The sequence below is a fragment of the Typopeltis vanoorti genome, chromosome 7 (assembly GCF_054136105.1).
Source record: "Typopeltis vanoorti isolate ZY-2024b chromosome 7, IOZ_Tvanoo_1.0, whole genome shotgun sequence".
Taxonomy (NCBI): Eukaryota; Metazoa; Arthropoda; class Arachnida; order Uropygi; family Thelyphonidae; genus Typopeltis; species Typopeltis vanoorti.
In genome coordinates this window covers 138,883,119-138,897,047 of record NC_143555.1, presented here as the reverse complement: position 1 = coordinate 138,897,047, position 13,929 = coordinate 138,883,119, and the positions used below count along the sequence as shown (strand labels likewise).

General features: G+C 39.0%; 1 protein-coding gene across 2 annotated transcripts in view; it reads left to right on the top strand.

The window, feature by feature from the left end:
* Positions 1-13,929, top strand: part of Ptp10D (Protein tyrosine phosphatase 10D) — a 253,950-nt gene that overhangs the window by 136,338 nt on the left and 103,683 nt on the right. The window lies entirely within an intron of this gene.

Below are 13,929 nucleotides of genomic sequence, written 5' to 3'. Positions count from 1 at the left end.
TATCAATCCACCTATATCTTTGTCTTCCTCTGGGTCTTTTTCCTGCCAACCTGACAGAGAACACTTGTTTGGCTAATCATTCCTCGCCCATTCTGTTTAAGTCACCATACCACCTGAGATTAGCTCTGCTAACAATCTTTCCTAATATCCTCGTTTTTAATATGATATTGCCATTGCTGCCATCTGGTCACGTCCCTAATCTTTCTCAAGACTCTCATATCTGCAGTCTGTAGTCTTTGGTTAAATGTTTTACTTCTGACCCATCTCTCAGATCCATAAGTTTAAATTGGTTTGAACACTGTTTTGTATATAGCCTAATTTAGTGTTCTGACTAATTTCTCTCTTATTCCATATGAATTTATTCAATTGACTTCCTACCATACCAGCTTTGTTGATTCTGTTGTCTATTTCCGTATTTAATTTACCATCTTCACTAAAAATCGTGCCTTAGTAGCTGAAATGTTTTGCTTATTTCACAGGTTCTCAATTCACAATGCAATTGACATTACAATACTTCTGCCTATTTTCATTATCTTTGTCTTGTTATTGCTGACCTTCATACCGTATCTATCACAACAGTTATTCAATTTAGTCAGGGAATCTTGCAGACTTGTAGTGGATTTATTTAGAAGCATAACATCATCCACGTAAAGCAAGGAGCTTACATTAACATCTCCAATTTTGATATCAGGTTTAATATCTCCTTCATAATGTAATCCATTTAGATAATGAATAACAGAGGTGATAATGTACATCCTTGTCTGACAACAGATTTAACATTAAACGATCTCCTTGTACTTCAATTCTAACTACTGACTTACAACTCAAGTAAAGACTAAGTATTGCTTGATATAATGATCCACTGATACCATATAACTGTAATGTATTGAATAGCTTCTCTCTTGGCACCTTGTCATATGCTTTTTTCAGATCTACAAAAATTAAATACAGATCTTTGTTATATTCCCGTGCTTTCTCAACTATTTGTCGTAAAGTGAAGATCTGATCCTGATAGCCTCTATTTGGCCTGAATCCAGCTTGTTCTTCACCAAGCTTTTCTTCCACAATTCTTCTCAACCGTTTCTCAAGTATACTTGCATAGATCTTGCCAGGAACACTCAGTAGGGAAATACCTCTGTAATTCTCACATTCAGTTTTATTTCACTTTTTATATATGGGTACTATGAGAGCTCTACTTCAACATTGGGAATTCATCCCTCTGTCCGGGCTTTCTGAACTATGCAGTGCAGCCACTGTAAGACTCTTATACCACCATACTTAAGCATTTCAGGTCTAATATCATCTACTCCAGATGCCTTTCCACATTTCAGACTTTTGATGGCTTTTTCTACTTCAAGCATGGATATGTATAAGTTTTACTAGGAATAATTAAGTATATATGCGTAATTGTTTAAGTAAGAGCAGCTGTAAACGTTGTACGCTACCGATATTATTAGTGTGGGGTTTTTTTCTTGCCTAAACTAAATACGAAATCGTTATTATTAGACCTTGTAACCTGTAGAGGAAAAAAAAAAAAATGGTGGCGGCATTGTCATTCCATGATTTTAATTTAGATTTCAGTCGTTTCGTTAAGTGTGAGGTCTATTTTATGTATTCCTTTGATTACATAAATGATTTGTGGATGTTTAGTGCGGATGGAAGAAGGGTGTGTGCGAAGTGTGACCTGAACGAGGAATTGATGAATGCGAATATGAAATTGATGAGAGAAAGTTCTAGTACCGATTGTGTTGCGAGTGCACGTTTGAAAGAGGATGGTGAGAAAGAGAGGCAAAAAAATGTTAAAAAATCAGGAAGAAAGAAAAAGAGCGATTTGACAACCATAACGGATGTTAAAAGGGATGAAAGTGAGGTGGAAAGAAACGAAATTGAGAGAACGAATGAAAGTAGAAATGGCGTGATGCAGAAATCGCAAGTAAAAAAAATCGAAAGAATGAATGATAGCGAAAAAAGAATGAATGATGGCGAAAGTTGGACGCATGTTAGTTCGAAAGTACAGAAACAAAGAAAGATAAATGAGAGTGAAAGTGAGAAGAATGATAGTGAAAGTTGGATGTATGTTGGACCGAAAGTACGGAAAAAAGAAGGATGAATGAGAGGGAAAGTGAGAAGAGGGGGGTTGAGAGTTAGAAAGTAAGAAAGATTTAATGATAGAGAGAATGTGTCGCGAGGTTCGAAAGGTGAATTGGATTGGATGAAGCAAGAAATGAAATGGATGCGGAATGAAAATAAGAGAATTCAGGTCAAAACTATTAAAATAAATCATGATGGCATGAAAGAGTTAGCGAAAGATGAGCGAGTGGCGTTGTATGGCGACTCCATTATTAAAGGTGTGCTAGAGGATAAAATGCACAAGGTATGTTTTCCAGGCGGTAAAATGAGTAGAGAGATTGAGGCATTGAATATGAGGCGGGACCGAGCAAAAGAGTTAATTGTATTAATTGGTACAAATGATTTGAGAGAGAACAAAGAGCATGTCAAAATGAATGTCAGGAGACTGCTTGGAAATATAAAAGAGAATAGTGTGACAGGAAGGGTAGTCAGTGTGTTGCCTAGGTATGATTGTGGTGAAATGAGGCGGAGAGCAAGGATTATGAATGATATTCTGGCTGAAATGTGTGAGGAGATGGGAGTACAGTTTGTTAATGTGTGGAATGAGTTTGAGGGATGAAGTGCGCTGTATGGGAGCGATGGACTGCATTTGAGTGGTTATGGTGTGAGTCACTTGGAGAGACTGCTGCTGGAAAGTAGAGAAGTGAATACAGAGAATGAATCAGATTGAGAGGGAAGTGATGTGGAAGAGCAGGAGAGTAAGACAGGAGAGATTGAAGAAGTGGAAATGAATGGGAAAGTGAGTGGTATGAGTATAGAAAATGAGAGAATGAGTATGCAAGAGGAGCAGGGAAACGGGGAGGCTCAGGGTGGACGGGTACACAGCGTGAGAAAGGTGGATGCTCCAAGAGGAGGTGAGAGCATGTGTAGGCAGGAAAGTAATGGGATGATCAGGGATCAAGAGGAAACAGATTTTATTGCAAAGGGTTCTAAAATGAAGAAGCAGAAAGGGAAACAGCCCCAGTCCAGCATGGAGAGATCCCATTGAGTCAGTGGTATCAGTGGAACTAGCTGTAGATCCAGAAATGAGTTGTTGTGTTTGTATACCCATGCTAGAAGTATAAGAAACAAGGCGGATGAAATGGTTGCACTAATTGCGTCTGTGCACCCAGAGATTGTCGGAATGAGTGAGACATGGTTAGATGAGGACGACATCCTGAGAGGAATAGAGATGGAAAGGTATGATGTGTTTCTGGATGATAGAAGGGGTAAAAAAGAAGGGGGGATTGCTGTTGATGATAGAGAAAGAGTTATGTCCATACAAGGTAGAGATGCAAGAGGGAAACAGAGCCAGTGGCTTTGAGGCAGTATGGTGTGAGATAGAGGTGAAGAGAATCAAATACTTGGTGGGATGTTGTTATAGACCTGGTAATGTGGATGGTGGTGATAGTGAAATGTATAGTCAAATAAGCCAAGCAAATAAGAAAAGGGTGATCATTATGGGTGATTTTAATTATGGCAATATAGACTGGAATGAAGAGATAGCAACTGGAAGTAAAGAAAATGAGTTTCTTGAGTTTTTGAGGGATAACTACCTCAGACAGTATGTAACAGAGGGCACACGAGGATTAAGGGTCTTGGATTTGGTCATCTCATCGGAGGATGTAATTATCAATGAGGTGTCAAATCATCCACCAGTTGGTGAAAGTGACCATGAGGTGATTACCTGGGTGGTTGCCAGCAGTGCAAGGACCACTGTGAAAAAAGGGTATATGTGGAACTACAAGGGGGGGTGATTATGAAGAGCTCAGGAGACAGCTTGCAGGTGTAACATGGAATGAGGAGTTAGCTGGAAAAGAGATCAATGCAGCTTGGGGGATTTTCAAAAACTACTTAGTAGATGCAATGTCTAAATTTTTACCATGGGTGAGAAGGTTAAATATGGTAGGTGTGAGATGGATGAATAAAGAGATTAAGCATGCAATACAGAGAAAAAGGGCATTGTGGAGGCAGCATAAGAGAAGTGGAAGTAACCAATTTCATGAGGTCTACAAAGACCAGGCAAGGAGGGTGACTTGGTTGGTGAGAGTAGCTAAAGAGAGGTATGAACAGCAGTTAGCTAATAAAGCCAAAAAGAATCCTAGGGAGTTCTTTCGATATGCAGCCAGGAAAAGAAAGAATGATTATGGAAGGATGACATTGATTGGAGGAAATGGTATAAAGACAGCTGTTGCAGAATGTGTGGTGGAGATACTTAATCAGCAGTTCATAAAGATCTTTCAATCTTGTGAATGTGACTTCATGGAGAGATTAAGGGCAGTTGATGATGGGGAGGAGAGACTGACTGTAAGTGAGCAAGCAGTGTTTGGGGAGTTGAGTAAACTATATATAAATAAGGCTGTGGGACTTGATAATATATCACCGCTTATTCTGAAGGAATGTGCCAGAGAGTTGACACCTGCCTTGACATATTTTTTTAATACGAGTCTTGCACTTGGTCAACTCCCTAAAGAGTGGAAGGAGGGCAAGATTGTGCCACTTCATAAAGCAGGTGATCGAACTCAAGCATCAAACTGTAGGCCTATCTGTGTGTCAGGTGTTGTGGTTAAGTTGTTGGAGAAGCTTGTGAGAACTAGGATCCAGAGTTGGGTTGACAACAATGGTATAATCTTTGATGGATAGCATGGATTTGCTAAAGTGAGATCATGTTATAGTAATCTACTTACTTATTACAATAAAGTGACTGCTTCCTTTGACAGAGGAGAAGGATACACAGTAATATACTTGGATTTCGCAAAAGCTTTTGATAGATTACCTCATGATAAGTTGACAGTCAAACTAGAGCAGATGGGGTTGGATATTAGATTAGTGCATTGGATTGGAGACTGGCTATCTGATAGGTATCAACAAGTTGTGTATGGGGGTGCAATATCCAGGAAAAGGAAAGTCACTAGTGGAGTGCCTCAGGGGTCTGTTTTAGGGGCATTACTATTTAACTTGTATATTAATGATATTGGCAAAGATTTGGATGGAGATATTCAGTTGTTTGCAGATGATGCACAGTTGGGACGAACCATAAAGAGTAGTGAAGATGTTGTGGCCTTGCAAGAAGACTTGAATAAATTGAGTGATTGGGCAAGCAAATGGGGATGTGAGTTCAATGTTGCAAAATGTAAGGTTTTAAAATTTGGAAAACAAAGATGGGATGCAGAATTTATGCTTGGTGAGAATATATTGTTGGAAGTGGAGGAAATAAGAGATCTGGGGGTGATGGTGGATAGGGATCTGAAATTTAGGGGACACATTGCCAAAATCGTGAAGACAACACAAAGACTTCTTGGAATGACGCGGAGGACACTGACGTGTAGAAGTAGGGAGATTCTTGTTCCATTGTATAAGGCTTTGATTAGGCCACACATGGACGATTGTACCCAGATTTGGTCACCTGGTTTTCAGAAGGATGAAGAGATGTTGGAAAGGGTCCAAAGACGACTGACTAAGGTAGTTTCTGACCTTTGGAATGTTGAGTATGAGGAAAGATTGAGAAGATGTAGTTTGCAGAGTCTTGTGGAGAGAAGGAAGAGGGGGGAGATATGATAGAGACCTATAAGTTGGTAAGGGGTTGTTATAGGATCAATGGTGGAGAAGTTCTGCAGAGAATAGTGGGAGATCAGGGGAGAACCAGAGGTCATCCCTGGAAACTGTATAAAGAGGGTATGAGGGGAGTGAGAGGCAGATTTTTTTCGTGCAGAGTTGTGAGTGATCGGAATGCCTTGCCTGAGAGTGTGGTGTCTGCAAGGAGTTTGAATGTGTTTAAGACATGATATGATGAGATGTATATGAGATAAAAGGACCTCCTATACGAGTCTTTGACTTCATGAGGTCTTGTTTAATAATAATAATGTATATTCCTGATTGCATGCCTGGTCAGTGTTTTTTATCACTGTGCTGTCATCACTGCTAGTTTCATTTAGCAATTTTTCGAAGTAATTACTCCATACTTCAAGGATATCTTTTTTTCCAGATTTCATATCACCTTTATCATCTCTAATTCCTTTTAGAGTACTCTTTCCTCCATTTCTGAGCTTCAACAACCTCCTGAATATCTTGCCACCTTCTTGATATTTATTTTCTATGTTCTTACCGAAGTCTTCCCATAACTTTTGTTTAGCTAGTTTTACACAGTGTTTAGCTTTCTTACATTTCTCTCTGTATTCTCTAAGAGCACAAGCTGACTTATTTGCCAGGAACTTTTGATATGCTTTCTTCTTTTCCTTCATTGCCTCTTTAACGTCCTGTGTCCACCAGGGAGTTCTGATTTTTCTGTCCTTGCAAACAACCTCACCACATGCCTCTCTTTCAGAATCAATCAATGTTTTCTTTAGAGCTTGCCACTGAATATCTAAGGTTTGATTCCTGTTCTCAAACTCTTTCATTTTTTCTTGAATAATGTTTGTAAATTTTAGTCTACAGTTCACATCTGAGAGCTGCTCAACTTTTAATTTGTTTTAAAGCTTTCTTACATGTTCTTCTTTTCAATATGAAATTCAATTTTATCCTGCTCAAGACTAAATAGTGATCACTTCCAATTTCAAATCCTCTGTACACTCTAGTGTCCTGTACCAAAGAGAAAACATCACTATCAACAATAATGTAGTCAATGAGACCTTTCTTATTCCTTTCCTCTTCTCTCCATGTGAGAAGAGGAAAGTTGTGCACATTTGTATGTTGGAACATGGTCTTAGTAATAACCAGCCCATGTCTTGAGCAGAAATCCAACAGGAATTGCCATTATTATTAGCTTTGCTATTTTCCTAAAATATTTTTGTATGTCTGACAATCATTTCCTACTCTGCTATTTAGATCCCCAACATGGATCCAACTTTTCATTTTTCATTATGTCAATTGCTTTTTCTAAAGCCTCAAAAAATTCCTCCACTTCTACCTTAGGAGAACCTTCTGTGGGTCCATAGGCACAAATAAGTCTCATTGTCCAGTTCCCCATTCTGATATAGTGAAACTTCAAATTATTATTATTATTATTCAGGCATCCATTGAGTCAAAAGACTCATCGTGGGAGATTGTTTTTAGGAAACACAAAGTTTATCATACCACTCCTTGAATTCATTGACTGTTCTTGCTCTAGCCACTCTCTCAGGCAATGCATTCCACAGTTCAACTACCCTCCATGCAAAGAAACCACTCCTCACCTCTTGCTCACAGCTTCCTTTCGTAACTTCCAGGGATGGCTCCTTGTCATTGCTTTTTCCCGCTGTTCCCCCAAGTGATGCTGTGTAAATTGTAGCATAAGATATCTTTCATGTTGTAATAGCTTTCTGCCTCCATATTAAAAATTGTCAAGAAATGTTTTTCTGCATAAAGTGATAAATTAATGCTCAAATTGTAATCAAACAAAAAAGGTTCCACTATTATAACTTACAAAATGCTCTAATTGCTGGTGTCCAAAAGCCAAGGATGAACTACATTTTTACTAGTATATGAAAACATTTTCATGACTACAGCCAGTGGCGCACCCAGGGAGGGGGAAAAGGGGACCTTATCTCCCCCCCCCCCCAAAAAAAAAAAGAAAAAGGAAAGAAAACCCTAGAAAATTTAAAATAATATTTTCCTAACTAAAATTCTTTCTTTTTTTTATTTATGTTGTGTTGTGTCTTCTTTTTCTATACTACTTATGAATTAGCCATCACATAAGGTGTGAATACCCTATAGCTCTCGGGAATCACGGCCACTGTGAATGCAAGGCGAACAAACTAGTGCTTGAGTGCACCGGGCGCTACTTCGTTTGCCCGAGCTGGGCCAGAGGAGATCACTGTATCAAGTATTGGCGATCACTGCAGATGCTCAGTCATAGGTCATATGTGATGCATAGTGTCGTGTCTATTCTCAAATCGTCTACTCAACTCCCCCCCCCCCCAAGATTAAATCTTGAGTGTGCCACTGACTGCAGCCAAATGTTGACATATATTTATTGCTCACATACTAATAAATTATATTACACAAAAAATGTGTTATAAATTTTGTACAAATTAAATTGCAATATGTTTTTATCAAAAGTTACTTTCCTGAGGATGTAATCAAGGAATTAATGTGCAGTCCTTACAGAAGACTGTGGAGAGACATTTCATTATGGAACATATCCAACCTGAACTGTGATGCAGCTCTCACAATGTTGTACAATGCTTAACACCAAGTGATTCAGGAGTTCTTGAGGCAAATTGGCCTCTCCTCCTTCAGAGTAAAACAAACAAGGCCTTATAAGTATAAGGTCTTGTTTGTTTTCTGGGAGGGAATTTCAAGTGGCTTGTATGGATTATTGTACACAGATTTGGTCACTGGGTTTTCATGGTGATGATAAATATATTAGAAAGGGTACAGAGAAGATTCACAAAGGTGGTCAGTGGTAGTTGTTGGAATGTGGAGAATGATGACAGATTGAGAGAATGTAAGTTGCAAAGACTCGTGAATAGGAAGAGGGGAGGGGAGGGGAGATGTGATTGAGACATAAGTTAGCTAGGGGTTATCAGTTTGACATGGAAGATATTTTTCATAGAATGGGAGAAGAGGGGGGGGGGTAGAACAAGAGGCCATCCCAGGAAACTGTATAAGGAGGGTGTGAGCAAAGGAGTTAGGAGAAGGTCCTTTGCATGGAGAGTGGTTGGTGAATGAATGCATTGCCTGAGTATGTGTTGTGAATGTAGACACATTGAATCAGTTAAAGGCATGTCAGATGAGCTATGTGTGTGTACCTCCCATAATGAGTCTCTGATTCCATGGAGGTTGGATGTTAATAATAATAATAAGATGGCCATATGCCATGTACATGTTTGATGTATTATCATTAGATACCATAGGCATAGGAACACTTTGGCACTAGAAAGGCACTGTTTTCAAAAGGGTGCCATTGGCAGGATATTTTAATAATTATTGAAATTGTTACAGTACAAAAGGCACTTTGCTATGATTTTGCTAAGGGGAAATAAAAGCCTTGCTACACTGCTGTTAGATACACATAAAATGTGACTCTATACATTGCATATACCATCAAAATATGCCTGTCAATAATTACTCAAGTGTGACATCCTTCTCAGCAATATTACCATATTGCCACTTTGTTATTATTATTATTATTAAACAAGACCTCATGGAGTCAAAGACTCATCTAGGAGGTCCTTTTATCTCACACACACATCTCATCATACCGTGTCTTAAACACATTCAAACTACTTGCAGACACCACGCTCTCAGGCAAGGCATTCCAATCACTCACAACTCTGCACGAAAAAAACCTGCCTCTCACTCCCTTGCTCACACCCTCCTTATACAGTTTCCAGGGATGACCTCTGGTTCTCCCCTGATCTCCCACTATTCTCTGCAGAACTTCTCCACCATTGATCCTATAACAACCCCTTACCAACTTGTAGGTCTCTATCATATCTCCCCTCTTCCTTCTCTCCACAAGACTCTGCAAATTACATCTTTTCAATCTTTCCTCATACTCAACATTCCAGAGGTCAGAAACTACCTTACTCAGTCGCCTTTGGATCCTCTCCAACATCTCTTCATCCTTCTGAAAACCTGGTGACCAAATCTGGGCACAATAGTCCATGTGTGGCCTAATCAAAGCCTTAAAATATCTCCCTACTTCTACACGTTAGTGTCCTCCGCATCATTCCCAGAAGTCTTTGTGTTATCTCTTCACAATTTTGGCGATGTGTCCCCTAAATTTCAGATCCCTATCCACCATCACCCCCAGATCTCTTATTTCCTCCACTTCCAACAATATATTCTCACCGAGCATAAATTCTGCATCCCATCTTTGTTTTCCAAATTTTAAAACCTTACATTTTGCAACATTGAACTCGCATCCCCATTTGCTTGCCCAATCACTCAATTTATTCAAGTCTTCTTGCAAGGCCACAACATCTTCACTACTCTTTATGGTTCGTCCCAACTTTGCATCATCTGCAAACAACTGAATATCTCCATCCAAATCTTCGCCAATATCATTAATATACAAGTTAAATAGTAATGGCCCTAAAACAGACCCCTGAGGCACTCCACTAGTGACCTTCCTCTTCCTGGATATTGCACCCCCATACACAACTTGTTGATACCTATCAGACAGCCAGTCTCCAATCCAATGCACTAATCTAATATCCAACCCCATCTGCTCTAGTTTGACTGTCAACTTATCATGAGGTACTCTATCAAAAGCTTTTGCGAAATCCAAGTATATTACTGTGTATCCTTCTCCTCTGTCCAAGGAAGCAGTCACTTTATTGTAATAAGTAAGTAGATTACTAAAACATGACCTCCCTTTAGCAAATTCATGCTGTCCATCAAAGATAATACCATTGTTGTCAACCCAACTCTGGATCCTAGCTCTCACAAGCCTCTCCAACAACTTAACCACAACACCTGACACACAGATAGGCCTACAGTTTGATGCTTGAGTTCGATCACCTGCTTTATGAAGTGGCACAATCTTGCCCTCCTTCCACTCTTTAGGGAGTTGACCAAGTGCAAGACTCGTATTAAAAAAATATGTCAAGGCAGCTCTCAACTCTCTGGCACACTCCTTCAGAATATGCGGTGATATATTATCAAGTCCCACAGCCTTATTTACATCTATTTTACTCAACTCCCCAAACACCTCTTGCTCACTTACAGTCAGTCTCTCCTCCCCATCATCAACTGCTCTTAATCTCTCCATGAAGTCACATTCACAAGATTGAAAGATCTTTATGAACTGCTCATTAAGTATCTCCACCACACATTCTGCAACAGCTGTTTTTATACCATTTCCTCCAATCAGTGTCATCCTTCCATAATCATTCTTTCTTTTGCTGGCTACATATCGAAAGAACTCCTTAGGATTCTTTTTAGCTTCATTAGCTAACTGCTGTTCATACCTCTCTTTAGCTACTCTCACCAACCAAGTCACCCTCCTTGCCTGGTCTTTGTAGACCTCATGAAATTGGTTACTTCAACTTCTCTTATGCTGCCTCCACAATGCCCTTTTTTTCTGTATTGCATGCTTAATCTCTTTATTCATCCATCTCACACCTACCTTATTTAACCTTCTCACCCATGGTATAAATTTAGACATTGCATCTACTAAATAGTTTTTGAAAATCCCCCAAGCTGTATTGATCTCTTTTCCAGCTAACTCCTCATTCCATGCTACATCTGCAAGCTGTCTCCTGAGCTCTTCATAATCACCCCCCTTGTAGTTCCACATATACCCTTTTTTCACAGTGGTCCTTGCACTGCTGGCAACCACCCAGGTAATCACCTCATGGTCACTTTCACCAATTGGTGGATGATTTGACACCTCATTTATAATTACATCTTCCGATGAGATGACCAAATCCAAGACCCTTAATCCTCGTGTGCCCTCTGTTACATCTGTCCTAGGTAGTTATCCCAAACTCAAGAAACTCATTTTCTTTACTTCCAGTCGCTATCTCTTCATTCCAGTCTATATTGCCATAATTAAAATCACCCATAATGATCACCCTTTTCTTATTTGCTTGACTTATTTGACTATACATTTCACTATCCCCACCATCCACATTACCAGGTCTATAACAACATCCCACCAAGTATTTGATTCTATTCACCTCTATCTCACAATACTGCCTCAAAACCACTGGCCCTATTTCCCTCTTGCATCTCTACCTTGTATGGACATAACTTTTCTCTATCATTAATAGCACTCCCCCTCCCTTTTTATCCCTTCTATCCTCACGAAAAACATCATACCTTTCCATCTCTATTCCTCTCAGGATGTCGTCCTCATCTAACCATGTCTCACTTATTCCAACAATCTCTGGCTACACAGACACAATTAGTGCAACCATTTCATCCGCCTTGTTTCTTATACTTCTAGCATTGGTATACAAACACTACAACTCATTTCTGGATCTACAGCTAGTTCCACTGATACCATTCACTCGATGTGATCTCTCCATGCTGGACTGGGGCCATTTCCCTTTCTGCCTTTTCATTTTAGAACCCTTTGCAATAAAATCTGTTTCCTCTTGATCCCTGATCATCCCATTACTTTCCTGCCTACACATGCTCTCACTTCCTCTTGGAGCATCCACCTTTCTCACGCTGTGTACCCGTCCACCCTGAGCCTCCCTGTTTCCCTACTCCTCTTGCACACTCATTCTCTCATTTTCTATACTCATACCACTCACTTTCCCATTCATTTCCACTTCTTCAATCTCTCCTGTCTTACTCTCCTGCTCTTCCACATCACTCCCCTCTCGATCTGATGCATTCTCTGTATTCACTTCTCTACTTTCCAGCAGCAGTCTCTCCAAGCGACTCACACCGTAACCACTCAAATGCAGTGCATCACTCCCATACTCACTTCATCCCTCAAACTCATTCCACACATTAACAAACTGTACTCCCATCTCCTCACACATTTCAGCCAGAATATCATTCATAATCCTTGCTCTCTGCAAGGATTATGATCACTGAAGTGCATCTGTAGACAATTCAGAAACTGGAAGGAAACAATGTTGCTAAACTTTTGAAAGGACAAACATGTCAATAGAAATAAGGGATAGAGATCTCTGGAAGTGTTCAAGAAATCAGAATGAAGATATGTTTGATTCTTAAGTCAAATATGGAAAGCTATGTCAAAACAACAGATGATTAGATTAGATTTAAAACTGCTACATAGAGAAGGGCAAAATATCTTTTACCAGAAGAGAGTAAATTTTCATCTCTAGTCAGAAACTTTAAATCTTTGAAAAAGTTAATTACAATATCATACAGCTTGCTGAATTATTTCTTTGATGGTTTATGTATTTTTAGTGTGCTTTATGGCATTTATAATTCCTTTAGGGTAAATTTCTTGAAAGTTTAGTGTTGAAGTTTATATTTCTGTGTTTGATAGCTGCAGGTATGAAAATTATTATGTCATTATTAAAATGCTTGATATACTCATAGTTTTTTTATCATAATAGTACTTTATAGTGAATTTCATTTCACATTTTAGACTTGCATATTGTTGTAATATTTTCATAATAAATCATATGAATTTAAACATGTAGTCAGTAAAATCCAGCTTTAATTTTATTAGCCATGTTGATTATTCTGGAAATGTGAAGGGATCTTTCAAAAAAAGAAATAACACATGTCTGTGCAATTAATTGTTTAAATTAACCCATTTATACAAATTTAAAATTTCTAACAATAAATATGCAAAATTAGTTTAGATTTGGATATCTTCAAAACATGAGAACATGGAATTAACAGGGTTAGCTTAGCTGTCCACAGCTTAATCACTGATCATCACGTTAACTTTAAAGTCCTTAAAGTCTCTTAATTTTAAAGCCTAGTATATAAATATACTAATATATAAATGGATTGATGAAAATGAGATACTGTACGGGGGACAGCATGGCTTTGTGAAGGGTAGATCATGAGTCAGTAACTTGCTCAAGTTTTATAACAAGGTGACGGCTGAACTGGATAAGGGTAATGGGTTTACAGTGATACTGCTGGACCTGGCAAAGGCATTTGACAGGATACCACATGGAATTCTAATCCGTAAACTACAACATATAGGAATGGATATAGGGTTGGTGAGATGGATAGGTGGGTGGTTGATGGAGAGATATCAAAGAGTGGTTTATTCAGGAGTGGAGTCCAAAAGACGGCCTGTGACTAGTGGGGTGCCGCAGGGTTCTGTTCTTGGACCACTGCTGTTTAATCTGTTTATTAACGATATAGGGAAGGATCTAAGTGGAACAGTTCATTTGTTCGCTGATGATGCAAAGTTGGGGAGGGCGATAGTGAATGCAGAAGATGTCAAAG